This window comes from Delphinus delphis, chromosome 2 (assembly GCF_949987515.2).
Source record: "Delphinus delphis chromosome 2, mDelDel1.2, whole genome shotgun sequence".
NCBI lineage: Eukaryota > Metazoa > Chordata > Mammalia > Artiodactyla > Delphinidae > Delphinus > Delphinus delphis.
Genome location: NC_082684.1, coordinates 127,789,822 through 127,803,601, shown reverse-complemented (window position 1 = coordinate 127,803,601; position 13,780 = coordinate 127,789,822). Strand labels below are relative to the sequence as shown.

At 38.7% G+C, this 13,780-nt stretch overlaps 1 protein-coding gene across 4 annotated transcripts in view; it reads left to right on the top strand.

Moving 5' to 3' along the window:
- Window positions 1-13,780, top strand: part of PEAK1 (pseudopodium enriched atypical kinase 1) — a 295,173-nt gene that overhangs the window by 167,277 nt on the left and 114,116 nt on the right. The window lies entirely within an intron of this gene.

Genomic DNA, 13,780 nt, shown 5'->3' with positions numbered 1-13,780 from the left:
TATTATCCATTTATCTCTGCCAAAACATCTATGTGAAACTTCCAATGCACTGAGAACATGCTGAAGCCTCCCTTTGCTACTGCTCATTCCTAAAAGTGATCCTTCCTTCCTCCTCCAAAAAATGTATGGTACCGATCAAACACAACTGTGAAAAGAAGCAAAACTGCCCAAAACCCATGAAAAAAACCCTTGAAAATAGGATTGGAATGCAGATGAGAAAACACGCACAGTAGTGGAATACTATAAAAGATGTGAGATTATAGGGGTGCTTTATGTCTAGCCTGCTGGGCAAGCAAACATATGGATCTACCTCTTCCTACCTTCATTTCTCCTTAGTGTGTATGATGCAAAACCAGGAAGTGTGGGTGCTTTAAAAGCCAAGGCAATTCCCCAGTGTTGTCAATATTCAGAAAGGATAGGGAGCCCCCCCAAATACTAACCATGTTCACTACCCAATGGAAAATTTTGCCCTTCCCCTAAAAAAATGCTGCTGTAATCACATACATCAGACGAACAAGATATCTCTAAAGCCTAAACAAAGATGAGCCCACAACCCAATTATCATAAAATATTTAAAGAAAACTAATACTGTGAAGGAGGATACCGAACTATGCAAATGGAAGAACTAATACCCAAGGAATCAGAGTTAATAGAGCAAAACAGAACTTTAGAATAAATATAATATCCGCAGAGACATGCAGGATGACACTGCATTTATTAAAAAAGGAAATTTTAGAGCTTTTTGAAATTAAGAACAGTTTAAAAGGAAAGACCATAAAATTGGGAAGAAAAAGGATAAATTAGGAGGCTTGGAGTCATCCATTCATCTCCATAAATGCTTAGAGAGATATGTGGAATGACATTCAATTAATATTGACACTTTTTCTTTCTGGGTAATGGGGTGCTGGTTGGTTTGTTGCTTACTATATTGTACTTTTGGGTTATTAAAGTTTTTATGGAAGCATGTTTCGTTTCATAAAAATTAAGTCATTTGCTTAAATAAAATTAATGAATTAAATAATTGACTTAAAGATTTAAAAAAGAAATTGATAAAATAATTCAAAGAAAATAAAGGTCCAGATTAATAAGGGTAAGATCAGAAATTAGCAGCATTTTTGATTGATTGAAAAATTTATAACATGGATAAATCATGGCAGGTCTGGAAAAGAACAAAAAAATATTAAAAATTAAAAAGTAAGCACGACTAAATATACAGAGATTTGTAAAGTTGCAAGAACTCTGTATAAATGTATACTAATAAAATGTGAAAGCTGAGATTCAGTGGGTAATTTTTCAGAAATATATGACTTATTCCAGTTATCACAAGAAAAGGTAAAAACCTTGAGTTAACTAATAATTATAAGAAGAAATTGAAAAGAAATTTAAAGATTTGTCCCTACAATGGCCCAGGTTTTACAGGTGAGTTCTAGGAAACTTTTAAAGAACTCATATAAACTTGGATGATATATAAAAAGATAGGACCCTACCCAACTGGTTTTATGATGCTAATACATTAGTACTGATACCCAAACCAAAGAGAGACACAGAAAAAGAGAGAGAGAGAAAAGAGGGTGGGGGTGCAGAAAGGAAAGGAAAACTACAGGCTACCTTACTTCTGGAGATAGGACTAAAAAAATCATAAATAAAATATTAGAATATTGAATTAAAGTATTATTTAGTTAGGATTTATCCCAAGAATGTAAAGATGAGTCAGCACTATAAAATCTATTTGTATAACTTATTTTGTAGTTATTAGAGAAGGAAACTTCGCAATCCTCTCTATAACACCCCCGAAAGCATTCAGTAAAATGCAACAGTGTGGTTTTGGCATAGGGAAAGACAACTAGATCAAAAGCAGAGTAAAGATTCTGAGACAGAGCTTCCCTGGTGGCGCAGTGGTTGAGAGTCTGCCTGCCAAAGCAGGGGACATGGGTTCGTGCCCTGGTCCGGGAAGATCCCACATGCTGCGGAGCAGCTGGGCCCGTGAGCCATGGCCGTTGAGCCTGCGCGTCCGGAGCCTGTGCTCCGCAACGGGGGAGGCCACAACAGTGAGAGGCCCACATACCGCAAAAAAAAAAAAAAAAAAAAAAAAAAAAAGATTATGAGACAGACTCACGTATATCTCCCAATTTAAATGTAGAATACATGTGGTATTTTAAATCAATATTTAAGGAATGGACTATTCAATAAATGGTGTGCATTTAGAAAGATATATAAAATTTTCACACCATTAACAAAAAATAAAATCAAAATGTAATAAAAGTCTAAATATATAAGGAACACTTTGCAAATGTTAAAAGAAAATGTTTATGACCATGAGGTAGGGAAGGCCTTAAAATCAGCTATCAAGATCAAAAACCATTAAAAAAATAGATTGTTAAACTTAGATATAACAAAATAAAAACTTCTCAATAACAAAAGACACTTTCAATAAATAAAGAGGACAAGTGCCAGACCTAAAAAAAATATTTTGAATGGATGGAACAGAACAGTTATATATCCATAATAAGAAAAAGGGAGGAGGAAATAGAAAAATGGGCAAAGAATATGAGCAGGGAATTCAAAGAAAAGAATATAGCCAATAAACATTGGGAAAGATGTTCAATATCACTAATAGTCAGGGAAATGCAAATTTTAAAGATAATAAAATTGTTTTATTCTACCGGATTGGCAGAAAAGTTTTAAATTGGTATATCCAGTGGTGGCAAGTATGTGGAGAAATGGATATCCTCTTAATAACTGTGGGTTGTAAGGAAAGTCATTATCTAGAAGAATTTGGCAGTATTTTGTGTACCTGTAGAATTCATAAAGAACTCTGAAATGCATTCTTATTTAATCCTGGGGCTGGTACTTTGTCCTTATTTTACCTATCAAGAATTGAACTCAGAGAGGACACATGGCAGAGTTGGAACTCTTACCCAAGTCTCCTAATGCCAGTGCAGTATTCTTTGTATTCCATGATTGTTCCTAGGGCGAAGGAATAGCATGAGCCAAAGCTTAGCGGTAGTTCAGTACCTATCATGTCTAAGGCATGCAGTCTTGCATATTAAAGGATAGTTGAAGGAAATGACCTGAGAGATGGGACTGAAAAGACAAGATGAATTAAAATCATGGAAGAGTTTTGAATATCCTAACAAGAAAGTTAGGTTTTGTTCCATTAATGTTGAGGATCCACCAAAGGTTTTAGAGCACTGACTAATAACAGTGTGAAGAGTGGCTTACAAGGTGAGAGATTTGAGACAGAAAGACTAGTTAGATGGCTGAGGCAGTTGTTTAAATGAGAAAATGAGGACTTTGAACTATACTGGTAACTGTGAATTTGACAAGGAGAAGACAGGGATAAGGGGCGTGGAAGTGGAGTTGACACAACATAGAACCTGGCTTCAGACGTGTAAAAGGGACTCACTTTCAGCTTACCCATATCAGATATGAGATTTGGAGAAGGGGCAAAGATTTCCAGGAATTGGGCCACCACCCACTTTTTGGCTTTTTATGATTAACCTCGGAAATGTCATGGCACCTGTGGGTGTGTCATTTTGCATGCTAATATATTACAATGAGCATATAATGAGGTTCAAGGTATACTGGAAGTCAATTCTTCCGTCGTCTTGGAAGTTCTTACCAGTTTATGTTGTATCCACAAGGACTATGTCATTCTCTTAAAGGTTGTGCCCTTCCACTTTCTCTTCTGTTTCAGTAGTGTGTATATGATGACCCCAAACTCCTAATTTATCGTTCGCCCCCCCTTTCCCTTTTGGTAACTATAAGTTTGTTCTCTATATCTGTGGGTCTATTTCTGTTTTGTAAATAAGTTCCTTTGTATCTTTTTTTTTAAGATTCCACATATAAGTGATATCATATGATATTTGTTTTTATCTGGGTTGCTTTACTTAGTATGATAACCTTTAGGTCCCTCCATATTGCGCAAATGGCATTGTTTCATTCTTTTTCATGGCTGACTAATATTCCATTGTGTGTATATGTGTGTGTTTATAAAATATATGCATCACATCTTCTTTATCCATTCATCTTTTGATGAACATTTAGGTTGCTTCTATGTCTTGGCTATTGTAAATACTGCTGCAGTGAACACTGGGGTACATGTACCTTTTCGAATTAAGAGTTTGTTCTGGATATACGCCCAGGAGTGGGATCCTGGATCATACAGTAACTCTATTTTTAGTTTTTTAAGGAACCTCCATACTGTTCTCCATAGTGGCTGTACCAATTTACATTTCCACCGACAGTGTAAGAGGGTTCCTTTTTCTCTACACCCTCTCCAGCATTTATTATTTTTAGACTTTTTTTTAACATCGTTATTAGAGTATAATTGCTTTACAATGGTGTGTTAGTTTCTGCTTTATAACAAAGTGAATCAGTTATGCATATACATATGTCCCTATATCTCTTCCCTCTTGCGTCTCCCTCCCTCCCACCCCTCTAGGTGATTACAAAGCACTGAGCTAATCTCCCTGTGCTATACGGTTGCTTCCCACTAGCTATCATTTTATGTTTGGTAGTGTATATATGTCCATGCCACTCTCTCACTTTGTCCCAGCTTACCCTTCCCCCTCCCCGTATCATCAAATCCACTCTCTAGTAGTTCTGCAACTTTATTCCCATCTTGCCCCTAGGTTCTTCTGACCTTTTTTTTTCAGATTCCATATATATGTGTTAGCATACGGTATTTGCTTTTCTCTTTCTGATTTACTTCACTCTGTATGACAGTCTCTAGGTCCATCCACCTCACTACAAATAACTCAGTTTTGTTCCATTTTATGGCTGAGTAATATTCCGTTGTATATATATGTGCCACATGTTCTTTATCCATTCATCTGTTGATGGACACTTAGGTTGCTTCCATATCATGGCTATTGTAAATAGAGCTGCAGTGAACATTTCGGTACATGACTCTTTTTGAACTATGGTTTTCTCAGGGTATAAGCCTAGTAGTAGGATTGCTGGGTCTTATGGTAGTTCTGTTTTTAGTTTTTTAAGGAACCTCCATACTGTTCTCCATAGTGGCTATGTCCATTTACATTCCCATCAACAGTGCAAGAGGGTTCCCTTTTCTCCACACCTTCTCCAGCATTTATTGTTTGTAGATTTTTTGATGATGGCCATTCTGACTGGTGTGAGATGATATCTCATTTTAGTTTTGATTTGCATTTCTCTAATGATTAATGATGTTGAGCATTCTTTCATGTGTTTGTTGGCAATCTGTATATCTTCTTTGGAGAAATGGCTATTTAGGTCTTCTGGCCATTTGTGGATTGGGTTATATTTTTTTTGATATTGAGCTGCATGAGTTGCTTGTATGTTTTGGAGATTAATCCTTTGTCAGTTGCTTCATGTGCAAATATTTTCTCCCATTCTGAGGGTTGTCTTTTCGTCTTGTTTATGGTTTCCTTTGCTGTGCAAAAGCTTTTAAGTTTCATTAGGTCCCATTTGTTTATTTCTGTTTTTATTTCCATTTCTCTAGGAGGTGGATCACAAAGGATCTTGCGGTGATTTATGTCGTAGAGTGTTCTGCCTGTTTTCCTCTAAGAGTTTGATGGTGTCTGGCCTTACATTTAGGTCTTTAATCCATTTTGAGTTCTTTTGGGTGTATGGTATTAGGGAGTGTCTAATTTCATTCATTTACGTGAAGCTGTCCAGTTTTCCCAGCACCACTTATTGAAGAGGCTGTCTTTTCTCCACTGTATATTCTTGCCTCCTTTATCAAAGCTAAGGTGACCATATGTGTGTGGGTTTATCTCTAAGCTTTGTATCCTGTTTCATTTATCTATATTTCTGTTTTCGTGCCAGTACCATACTGTCTTGATTACTGTAGCTTTGTAGTATAGTCTGAAGTCAGGGAGCCTGATTCCTCCAGCTCCGTTTTTCTTTCTCAAGATTGCTTTGGCTATTCAGGGTCTTTTGTGTTTCCATACAAATTGTGAAATTTTTAGTTCTAGTTCTGTGAAAAATGCCAGTGGTAGTTTGATAGGGATTGCATTGAATCTGTAGATTGCTTTGGGTAGTAGAGTCATTTTCACAATGTTGATTCTTCCAATCCAAGAACATGGTATATCTCTCCATCTATTTGTATCATCTTTAATTTCTTTCATCAGTGTCTTATAGTTTTCTGCATACAGGTCTTCTGTCTCCTTAGGTAGGTTTATTCCTAGATATTGTATTCTTTTTGTTGCAATTGTAAATGGGAGTGTTTTCTTAATTTCACTTTCAGATTTTTCATCATTAGTGTATAGGAATGCAAGAGATTTCTGTGCATTAATTTTGTATCCTGCTACATTACCAAATTCATTGATGAGCTCTAGTAGTTTTCTGGTAGCATCTTTAGGATTCTCTATGTATAGTATCATGTCATCTGCAAACAGTGACAGTTTTACTTATTCTTTTCCAATTTGTAGTCCTTTTATTTCTTTTTCTTCTCTGATTGCTGTGGCTAAAACTTCCAAAACTATGTTGAATAAGAGTGGTGAGAGTGGGCAACCTTGTCTTGTTCCTGATCTTAGTGGAAATGGTTTCAGTTTTTCACCATTGAGGACGGTGTTGCCTGTGGGTTTGTCATATATGGCCTTTATTATGTTGAGGAAAGTTCCCTCTATGCCTACTCTCTGAAGGGTTTTTATCATAAAGTGGTGTTGAATTTTGTTCAAAGCTTTCTCTGCATCTATAGAGATGATCATATGGTTTTTCTCCTTCAATTTGTTAATATGGTGTATCACATTGATTGATTTGCGTATATTGAAGAATCCTTGCATTACTGGGATAAACCCCACTTGTTCATAATGTATGATCCTTTAATGTGCTGTTGGATTCTGTTTGCTAGTATTTTGTTGAGAATTTTTGCATCTATGTTCATCAGTGATATTGGCCTGTAGTTTTCTTTCTTTGTTACATCTTTATCTGCTTTTGGTATCAGAGTGATGGTGGCCTTGTAGAATGAGTTTGGGAGTGTTCCTCCCTCTGCTATATTTTGGAAGAGTTTGAGAAGGATAGGTGTTTGCTCTTCTTTAAATGTTTGATAGAATTTGCCTGTGAAGCCATCTGGTCCTGCGCTTTTGTTTGTTGGAAGATTTTTAATCACAGTTTCAATTTCACTGCTTGGATTGGTCTGTTCATATTTTCTATTTTTTCCTGGTTCAGTCTTGGAAGGTTGTGCATTTTTAAGAATTTGTCCATTTCTTCCAGGTTGTCCATTTTATTGGCATGTAGTTGCTTGTAGTAATCTCTCATGATCCTTTGTATTTCTGCAGTGTCAGTTGTTACTTCTCCTTTTTCATTTCTAATTCTATTGATTTGAGTCTTCTCCCTTTTTTTCTTGATGAGTCTGGCTAATGGTTTATTAATATTGTTTATCTTCTCAAAGAACCAGCTTTTAGTTTTATTGATCTTTGCTCTTGTTTCCTTCATTTCTTTTTCATTTATTTCTGATCTGATCTTTATGACTGCATTCCTTCTGCTAACTTTGGGGGTTTTTTGTTCTTCTTTCTCTAATTGCTTTAGGTGTAAGGTTAGGTTGTTTATTTGAGATGTTTCTTGTTTCTTAAGGTAGCCTTGTATAGCTATAAACTTCCCTCTTAGAACTGCTTTTGCTACATCCCATAGGTTTTGGGTCGTTGTGTTTTCATTGTCATTTGTTTCTAGGTATTATTTGATTTCCTCTTTGGTTTCTTCAGTGATCTCTCCGTTTTTAAGTAGTGTGTTGTTTAGCCTCCATGTGTTTGTATTTCTTACAGATTTTTTCCTATAATTGATATCTAGTCTCATGGTGTTGTGGTCGGAAAAGATAATTGATACGATTTCCATTTTTTAAAATTTACCAGGGCTTGATTTGTGACCCAAGATATGATCTACCCTGGAGAATGTTCCATGAGCACTTGAGAAGAATGTATATTCTGTTGTTTGGGGTGGAATGTCCTATAAATATCAATTAAGTCCATCTTGTTTAATGTATCATTTAAAGCTTGTGTTTCCTGGGCTTCCCTGGTGGCACAGTGGTTGAGAGTCCGCCTGCCGATGCAGGGGACACGGGTTTGTGCCCCATTCTGGGTAGATCCCACATGCCGTGGAGCGGCTGGGCCCGTGAGCCATGTCCGCTGGGGCTGCGCGTCCGGAGCCTGTGCTTCGCAACGGGAGAGGCCAAAACAGTGCAAGGCCTGCGTACAGCAAAATAAATAAATATTAAAAAAATAAAAAAGCTTGTGTTTTCTTATTTATTTTCATTTTCGATGATCTGTCCATTGGTGAAAGTGGGGTTTTGAAATCCCCTAATATGATTGTGTTACTGTCGCTTTCACCTCTTATGGCTGTTAGTATTTGCCTTATGTATTGAGGTGCTCCTATGTTGGGTGAATACATATTTACAATTGTTATATCTTCTTCTTGAATTGATCCCTTGATCATTATGTAGTGTCCTTCTTCGTCTCTTGTAATAGACTTTATTTTAAAGTCTCTTTTGTCTGATATGAGAATTGCTACTCCAGCTTTCTTTTGATTTCCATTTGCATGGAATATCTCTTTCCATCCTCTCACTTTCAGTCTGTATGTGTCCTTTGGTCTGAAGTGGGTCTCTTGTAGCTGGCATATATACGGGACTTGTTTCTGTATCCATTCAGCCAGTCTGTGTCTTTTGGCTGGAGCATTTAATCCATTTACATTTAAGGTAATGATTGATATGTATGTTCCTTTTACCATTTTCTTAATTGTTTTGGGTTTATTATTGTAGGTCTTTTCCTTCTCTTGTGTTTCCTGCCTAGAGAAGTTCCTTTAGCATTTGTTGTAAAGCTGGTTTGGTGGTGCTGAATTCTCTTAGCTGTTGCTTGCCTGTAAAGCTTTTAATTTCTCCATCAAATCTGAATGAGATCCTTGCTGGGTAGAGTCATCTTGGTTGTAGGTTTTTCTCTTTCATCACTTTAAATATGTCCTGCCACTCCCTTCTGTCTTGCAGAGTTTCTGCTGAAAGATCAGCTGTTAACCTTATGGGGATTCCCTTGTGTGTTACTTGTTGTTTTTCCCTTGCTGATTTTAATATTTGTTCTTTGTATTTAATTTTTGATAGTTTGATTAATATGTGTCTTGGCGTGTTTCTCCTTGGATTTATCCTGTATGGGACTCTCTGTGCTTCCTGGACTTGATTAACTATTTCCTTTCCCATGTTAGGGAAGTTTTCAAGTATAATCTCTTCAAATATTTTCTCAGTTCCTTTTTCTCTTCTTCTTCTGGGACCCCTATAATTTGAATGCTGGTGCGTGTAATGTTGTCCCAGAGGTCTCTGAGACTGTCCTCAATTCTTTTCATTCTTATTTCTTTATTCTGCTCTGCAGTAGTTATTTCCACTATTTTAACTTCCAGGTCACTTATCCGTTCTTCTGCCTCAGTTATTCTGCTCTTGATCCCTTCTTGATAATTTTTAATTTCATTTATTGTGTTGTTCATCTCTGTTTGTTTGCTCCTTAGTTCTTCTACGTCCTTGTTAAACATTTCTTGTATGTTCTCCATTCTGTTTCCAAGATTTTGGATCATCTTTACTATCATTATTCTGAAGTCTTTTTCAGGTAGACTGCCTATTTCCTCTTCACTTGTTTGGTCTGATGGGTTTTTACCTTGCTCCTTCATCTGCTGTGTGTTTCTCTGTCTTCTCATTTTGCTTATCTTACTGTGTTTGGGGTCTCCTTTTCGCAGGCTGCAGGTTCGTAGTTTCCGTTGTTTTTGGTGTCTGTCCCCATTGTCTAATGTTGATTTAGTGGGTTGTGTAGCCTTCCTGGTGGAGGGGACTAGTGCCTGTGTTCTGGTGGATGAAGCTGGATCTTTTCTTTCTGGTGGGCAGGTCCACGTCTGTAGGTGTGGTTTGGGGTGTCTGTGGCCTTTTTATGATTTTAGGCAGCCTCTCTGCTAATGGATGGGGTTGTGTTCCTGTGTTGCTAGTTGTTTGGCATAGGGTGCCCTGCACTGTAGCTTGCTGGTCGTTGAGTGGAGCTGGGTCTTGGTGTTGAGATGGAGACCTCTCGGAGATTTTCGCCGTTTGATAATACATGAGCCGGGAGGTCTCTTGTGGACCAGTGTCCTGAACTTGGCCCCCCTACCTCAGTGGCACAGCCCTGACTCCTGGCTGTAGCACCAAGAGCCTGTCTTCCACATGGCTCAGAATAAAAGGGAGAAAAACAGAAAGAAAGAAAGAAGAAGATAAAATAAAGTTATTAAAATAAAAAATAATTATTAAGATAAAAAGAAATTTTTAAGTAAAAAAAAAAAAAACAACAAAAAATGGACCGACAGAACCCTAGGACAAATGGTAAAAGCAAAGCTATACAGACAAAATCACACACAGAAGCATACACATACACACTCACAAAAAGAGAAAAAAGGGAAAAAAAATATATATCTTTGCTCCCTAAGTCCACCTCCTTAATTTGGGATGATTCGTTGTCTATTCAGGTATTCCACAGATGCAGGGTACATCAAGTTGATTGTGGAAATTTAATCCGCTGCTCCTGAGGCTGCTGGGAGAAATTTCCCTTTCTCTTCTTTGCACAGCTCCTGGGGTTCAGGTTTGGATTTGGCCCCGCCTCTGCATGTAGGTCGCCTGAGGGCATCTGTTCTTCGCTCAGACAGGACGCGGTTAAAGTAGCAGCTGATTCAGGGGCTCTGGCTCACTCAGGCCGGGGGAAGGGTGAGGTACGGATGCAGGGCGAGCCTGCGGCGGCAGTGGCCAGCGTGATGTTGCACCAGCCTGAGGCGCGCTGTGTGTTCTCCCGGGAAAGTTGTCCCTGGATCATGGGACCCTGGCAGTGGCGGGATGCACAGGCTCCCGGGAGGGGAGGTGTGAACTGTGACCTGTGCTTGCACACAGGCTTCTTGGTGGCTGCAGCAGCAGTCTTAGCGTCCCATGCCCGTTTCTGGGTCTGCGCTGATAGCCGTGGCTCATGCCCATTTCTGGAGCTCCTTTAAGCGGTGCTCTTAATCCCCTCTCCTCCCGCACCAGGAAACAAAGAGGCATGAAAATGTCTTTTGTCTCTTGGGTAGATCCAGACTTTTTCCCGGACTCCCTCCCGGCTAGCTGTGGCACACGAGCCCCCTTCAGCCTGTGTTTACGCAGCCAACCTCAGTCCTTTCCCTGAGGTCTGACCTCCGAAGCCAGAGCCTTAGTTCCCAGCCCCCACCGGCCCCGGCGGGTGAGCAGACAAGCCTCTCAGGCTGGTGAGTGCTGGTCTGCACCAATCCTCTGTGCGGGAATCTCTCCGCTTTGCCCTCTGCACCCCTGTTGCTGCGCTCTCCTCCATGGCTCCGAAGCTTCACCCCCTCCGCCACCAGCAGTCTCCGACCGCGAAGGGGCTTCCTAGTGTGTGGAAACCTTTCCTCCTTCACAGCTCCCTTCTACTGGTGCAGGTCCCGTCCCTATTCTTTGTCTCTGTTTTTTCTTTTTTCCTTTTACCCTACCCAGGTACGTGGGGAGTTTCTTGCCTTTGGGGAGGTCTGAGGTCTTCTGCCAGCATTCAGTAGGTGTTCTGTAGGAGTTGTTCCACATGTAGATGTACTTCTGATGTATTTGCAGAGCGGAAGGTGATCTCCGTGCCTTACTCTTCCGCCATCTTGAAGCTCCTCCAAGTTGTACTCACTCTCTGCCCGGGGAGAAATTCCAATGGCAGGTATTGGTGACACATCCTCTTCTTTAGCAGGTGGCAGACTGGCAACTCCTGGTCTGCAGTCCCAAGGACTGTCGTGGCTTCATCTGGTGGGGCCCCTCCAGAGCCGGCAGCCTCAGGCCGCCCTCCCCTCGGGCTCCAGGGTAGTTCAGTCTATTTGTAGACTTTTTGATGATGGCCATTCTGACTAGTGTGAGGGGATACCTCGTTGTAGTTTTGATTTGCATTTCTCTAATAATTAGCACTGTTGAGCATGTTTTCATCTGCCTCTTGGCCATCTGTATGTCTTCTTTGGAGAAATGTCTGTTTAGATATTCTGCCCATTTTTTGATTGGTTTGTTTTTTTGATATTGAGTTGTATGAGCTGTTTGTATATTTTGGAAATTAATGCCTTCTTGGTCACATCATTTGCAAATATTTTCTCCCATTCTGTAAGTTGCCTTTTCATTTTGTTTGTAGTTTCTTTTGTTGTACAAAAGCTTTTAAGGTTAATTAGGTCCCATTTGTTTATTTTTGTTTTTATTTCCATTACTCTAGGAGACAGATCCAAAAAGATATTGCTGTGATTTATGTCAAAGAGTGTTCTGCTTATGTATTCCTCTAGGAGTTTTATAGTATCCAATCTTACATTTAGGTCTTTAATCCATTTTGAGTTTATTTTTGTGTTATATGGTGTTAGAGAATGTTCTAATTTCATTCTTTTACATGTAGCTGTCCAGTTTTCCCAGCACCACTTATTGAAGAGACTGTCTTTTCTCTCTTGTATTAATATATTCTTGCCTCCTTTATTGTAGATTAATTGACCATAGGTGTGTAGGTTTATTTCTGGGCTTTCTATCCTGTTCCATTGATCTATATGTCTGTTTTTGTGCCAGTACTATACTGTTTTGATTACTGTAGCTTGGTAGTATAGCCTGAAGTCAGGGAGTCTGATTCCTCCAGCTTCATTTGTCTTTCTCAAGATTGCTTTGGCTATTCAAGGTCCTTTGTGATTCCATACAAATTTTAAAATTACATTAACAGGATTATACACCATGATCAAGTGGGACTTCTCCCAGGGATGCAAGGATTATTCAGTATCCACAAATCAATCAGTGTGATACACCACATTAAGAAATTGAAGAATAAAAACCATATGGTCATATCAGTAGATGCAGGAAAAGCTTTTTGATAAAATTCAACATCCATTTATGATAAAAACTGTCCAGAAAGTGGACATAGAGGGAACATACATCAAGTAATAAAGGCCATATATGACAAACCCAAGGCTAACATCATACTCAATTGTGAAAAGCTGAAAGTATATCCTGTAAGATCAGGAGCAAGACAAGGATGCCCACTCTTGCCACTCGTATTCAACATACTATTTGAAGTCCTAGCCACAGCAATCAGAGAAGAAAAAGAATAAAAGGAATCCAAATTGGAAAAGAAGAAGTAAAACTGTCACTGTTTGCAGATGACGTGATACTATACATAGAAAATCCTAAAGATGCTACCAGAAAACTACTAGAGCTCATCAATGAATTTGGTAAAGTTGCAGGATACAAAATTAATACATAGAAATCTGTTTCATTTCTATACACGAGCAATGAAAGATAGAAGGAGAAGTTAAGGAATCATTCCCATTTACCATCACATCCAAAAGAATAAAATACTAGGAATAAACCTACTGAAGGAGGCAAAAGACCTGTACTCTGAAAACTATAAGAGACTGGTGAAAGAAATTGAAGATGACACAAACAGATGGAGATGTATACTGTGTTCCTGAATTGGAAGAATCAATATTGTTAAAATGACTGTACTCTTCAAGACAATCTTCGGATTTAGTGCAATCCCTATCACATTACCAATGGCATTTTTCACAGAACTAGAAAAAATTTTTAAATTTGTATGGAAAGGGTACTCTTCTTGAGCAGTTTTGTTGTGGAAGGTAATGAAGTAATGCAGCAGTACCTAGAGGGAGACATGAGTGCAGGGAAAGTTTTGTTTTTTAAAATGAATGAGATTAATATATATTCATATGCCCGTGGGAATTATCTGGAATGAAGAAATTGATGATGCAGAAGAGAAAAGATATTGCAGGAACAGTCCTTGAGAAGTCACAGATGGGTGAGATTCTGACCACAGCT